This window comes from Tupaia chinensis, unplaced genomic scaffold, assembly GCF_000334495.1.
Source record: "Tupaia chinensis unplaced genomic scaffold, TupChi_1.0 Scaffold000661_1, whole genome shotgun sequence".
Classification (NCBI taxonomy): Eukaryota; Metazoa; Chordata; class Mammalia; order Scandentia; family Tupaiidae; genus Tupaia; species Tupaia belangeri.
The window spans coordinates 631,664-636,361 of NW_006160183.1; the positions used below are offsets into that span (position 1 = coordinate 631,664).

A 4,698-nucleotide genomic window follows, 5' to 3' on the forward strand; every position below is an offset into this window, starting at 1 on the left:
AGGATTCTGTTCAAATAGTAGTTACCTGGATCTGTTGACAATTCAAGAAAAGAAAAAAAAAAATCCTTATCTATGGAGTAGAAAGCATAGAAAAAAATCAGTAATGTTTTAGTCAAGAACTATAAAATTCTATTTCATCAGCTTAGTCTCATGTACTTAATCTAACTTCTGTTGTAGTTCAAACTTTCCATTTAAATTCTAGAAGATAATATTCAACTCTGGACTTGTCCCTACCATTAAGCTGACTGTTTTCTTAGATGTTTTAGATCTCTTATTTCTCTGTGTCAGACTTCAGTTTTCCTGGGATAGCACTCCCTTCAGAACTTCTTGGAGAGCTGGTCTGGTGTTGGTAAATTCTTTCAGGTTTTGTTTATCTGAGAATGTTCTTGTCTTCTCTTCCCATATGAAGGATAATCTTTCCGGATATAGTATTCTTGGTTGAAATGGTTTTTCACTCAATACTTTGAATATATTTTCCCATACTTTCTTTGCTCGCATTGTTTCCAATGAGAGGTTCACTGTTAGCCTGATGAGATATCCTTTGTAGATAACTTGACATTTCTCTCTTGCTAGTCTGAGTATCTTGTCTTTATCTGTGGTTTTGGTCATTCTGGTATTTATTTCTTGGGTCTGGATCTCTTTGAATGCTTCTCTAGGTTTGAAAAGTTTTCTCGCAGGATTTCATGGAATAGATTATCAATGCCCTTATTAGTCTCTTCACCTTCTGGGATACCAATTATCCGGATATTTGATGGTGTATAGTATTTCTAGTATATTATTATATATTATAGTATATTATTCTCATTTGGGGGGACAATTTTCTTAGTCTTCGTGGTGGAATTTTTTAGGCCAGCAATTCTGTTTTCTACATCTGAGGTTAGATCTTCTGTATGATCTAGTCTGCTTTTAATACTTTCAAGTGAGGTTTTGATTTCCTGTATTACAGCCTTCATCTCTAACAGTTCTGTTTGATTCTTTTTTATGGTGTGTATTTCCTCTCTCAGATCATGCAAGAACTTCCTTACCTCCTGGAACTCCTTGGCTCTATTCTCCTGCCTCTTCTAGGACTCATTGTCTCTCTTCTCTTAAATCTCTGTTAACTTTGTCAATATGAATATTCTATATTATTTATCAGACATTTCCATGACCTCCATTGAACTGTCTGTGGATGAAGAGGAGTTATTCTTTTCCCTTGGAGGAGAGGTATTTTCTTGCTTTCCCATATTTCTTGTGACCCTGCAGTGATTTCTAGTTATCTGATGGATGATGTGTTTCTTCCTAATTCTTGAATTCAATCTGAGTTTTCAGGAATGTGCAGGAGGAGATATTCCGCAATCTCTTTGCAGTTCCATTTTTAATTCCTTTGTGCAGCAGATTCAGTAGGTATTGAAGAATATGTTAACCCTAATAGTATTTTTTTTTTTTTTTAGGACAGGTCACTTTACTGCTGGCAACGTTCATGGAAGGGCCAGGTTCCTCATAACAAGACAGTAAGCTTGATTGACTGGGAGCTAGGCAGTGGCCTACTTGCACATCAGCAGAAAGATTATACGAGTCAAGAGGCAATCTTTCTTTTCCTTTTAAAGTAGCAAAGGAACAATAAAGTATTGACTGACTGGTGAATGGCCCCACATTAGAGTGCATAGCTCATCGGGATCCAGGCCGGCACTGCGCACAGCTAACTGCATCAGAGCACGCTGTGGCGTCATCCCATCCACACTTGGGAAGTGTCCATGCTCAAATGACAGCCTGCAAATGACAGTACGCGTTCCTTTTCCTTGAGTACCCAGGAGTAAGTCTAGAGGATAAAGGGAGCGCCTTCAGTCCGAAGGCAGGAAATCCTTGCAGCTGAGTGTGTCCAGAATGTCACAAAAATAAATACAAGCAGCAGCTAACACCTCTTCAGCTTCTTGGCCTTTCTGCGTTTCATTTCTTCTTCACGCTTCATTTCCTCCAAGTCTTCTTGCATACCTAGCCTTAAGCTCTTTGCTTCCTCCTGCTGTTCTTTCCAACTACTCTCCATGTAATGTAAGGCATAATCACTTTCATCTTTGTATTTTTTTTCGGTCATAGCCAAAGATTTCTCGAATGTACTTGGAAATTTCTTCCTGAGGTTCTCCTTCATCTTCAATAAAGACTTCCATTTCAGAGTCATATTCATCATCATCATCATATTCTCTCTGCCTTTTGTAACCAGTTGGTAAGGGAAGTCTTTGAGGACCTGGGGCAGGTCTGTAGCCAGACAGGGGGGACTTTAGTCCATTCATCTGTCCATTGCTAGACCGGCTAATTATATTCTTAGAAGAAATTCTTTCTGAGACAACGGTGCACTTGGGCTTTATGGGGGTGCCTGACCTGATAACTGTTCGCCCAGCTCCCAAGCCTGATGGCCATTGACAAAGCGCCCAGGGGTGCCCGGGCCACTCATTGGTCGTCGAAGGTCAGGTGAACTGCTGACAGGTCGTCCAGGATCTCCAGAGCTTCCCACAGGTCTCCCAGAACCACCTGAACCACTAATAGGCTGCCCAGGGCCACTTGAGCTGCTTGCAGGTCACCCAGGGCCACTCATTCCACTGACTGTCCGCCCGGAAGGATTTGAGTCATTCACAGGCTTCTTGGTCCCACTGACTGACTGATCACTCAGGTCTTGAGCTGCAGCTGCCATTTTTGCGCCTGGGCACAGGGCCAGAACTAACTGGGGGCTGCGTGGACCCTGTGCTGGGTCGCCCAGGAGCTGAGCTGGAACTGCTGCCTGGCTGCCTGACAGCTGGACTCTTAGCCTTATTGGGTGGGGTGACCATGGGCCCAGGCCTGGAATGGCTAGGATGGGAAGGAGGAGATTTTTTGGCTTTATGCTCAGTGGCAGATTTCTGAGCTGCACTAGCAGAAGCCTTTGGGACACTTGGTGAATAGGTGCTAGAGCGGGGCTTTCCAGCGCCATTGAAAACAGGTCTGTCATGACCCTCATGAAACGAGGGCTGGGAGTTATTGCCAGATCCTGCTTTGGTCCTCTCTCCTGGGAAGGACTTGGATGAAGACAAAGCTGAGTGTTTCTCATGAGCCGCGCTGGGTCTGGGTTTCTTCTCAGCATGAGGAAGGGACACTGCCTTGGAGAATGAAGCCTGTCCCCAGAAACTTTGCTAAGTTTTGTGCCCACACTTTTTTTCTGAGATGGTGTCTTTTTGGACACAGTTGGAGGTAGTTTTGCATCTGTCTCAAGTTTCTTTTTCCTATGCTTTTGGTTCCAGAAATTCTCGCTCCCTAAGTTCTTCTGCAGTCATAGGCCACTCTTTACCTTGATCTCCACTGGTTCAAACTGCTTTTTCTCAGCTAGCCTGAGTAGATCAGTGAAGTTCATGAGTGGAGGGGGGGGCACTTTTAAGGGGGACCTTTGGTTTGCTTTCAACTTTGGGAGATTCTTGCTCTTCTTCATATTCTTGCTCTGACTCTGCTTGATTGTATTCTAAGAAGTCATCCTCTTCTTCTATCTCATACTTCTGGTCTATTCCCTAGTTGGTGTGGCTTTCCATTGCCTGTCTCTTTTTTGACTTTTCCTCCACAGGAATCCCATTGTAACCATGGAAATTATCCTTCATTCTCTTGGCCATAGCTCTCGCTTTCTTGTCATGTTTGAGCTCAATTAGCTTTTTCACAAGATCTTCTTTTCTCCTTTTCTCCTCTAAAGCTTTTTGTCTGATTTCCTCTTCTTTCCTTCTGAGAAAAGCTTGTACTGCTGCTGATTGAACACCTTTAACTTTTGGATCTTTTTTTGGAGGTCCCACTGCCAAACTGTATCTTTTTGGCACATTGTTGACACCTTGTCCTTTGGAAGCAATCAGGAGAATTTCCCTGAAGTCCATGTTTGACTGAGGTGGAGAGACTGCGCCAGGCACTTGGAGAGCAGTGAACCTGCGCCTTACCGAGGCACCCAGCTCCAGCCAAGTAAGCAGCCTCTGCCTCGGCCACCCTTCTCCCACTGCTCCGCGGTGTGACCAACCCTAATAGTATTTGGATGTTTGGCTATGGTTCCCTTAGATTCATCTAGACACTCAGTGAATGGAGGTTGAGCAGCAAAGTGATGAGGTGAAATAAAAAGAAGAAAGCAGAGAGAGAGAGAGAAGAATAAAAAAGGAAAAATCAACCAGACATTTATATTTTTTAAAAAGCAAAAAATAAAAACCATGCTCACTTGCTGTGCGAAATGACTAGTTTAGTTCTCAGAAGTAATGGAGGAATCTTCTGAAAGTCTGCCCCTTGCCTGTCCTAGAGAGGAGGGAGATAGGGGATTATTAGCAAGATTAAGGAGGATCTGAAAACCAAGAGAATACTTTACCTTAAAAATTTTTTTGAAAAGGAAAACTCACAAAAAAATGAGAAGTCAGAGAGAAGGATAGAGGGGCACTCTACCACATGAGACGAGGGGGCTGGAGTCTGAATTATCAGTAGAAAATCTTGGCCCCGCTCAGCCGCGCGCCGAGAGGCCGGCCCCCCTCCGGGGGCCCCCGCACCGGGGCCCCCGCCGCGCAGCCGCGCTCGGCCGGCCCCCCTCCAGGCCGGCCTCCCTGGCTTCTCCTGTGCTGGATGGCCCGGAGGCCGAAAACAGGTTGAAGAACTTGCAACTTGAGAAGATGATAGTTACCAGCCCTGCATTACCTCAGGGGAAAACAAGAACTACTCTGCCATTCTTAAGGAAGCCAG

The 4,698-nt window shown here is 44.3% G+C and overlaps 1 pseudogene; it reads right to left on the reverse strand.

Annotated features, from left to right (window-relative positions):
- Positions 1-1,667: 1,667 nt before the first annotated feature.
- On the reverse strand, positions 1,668-3,919 carry LOC102481482 (protein SPT2 homolog pseudogene; annotated as a pseudogene).
- Between the last annotated feature and the right edge of the window lie 779 nt (positions 3,920-4,698).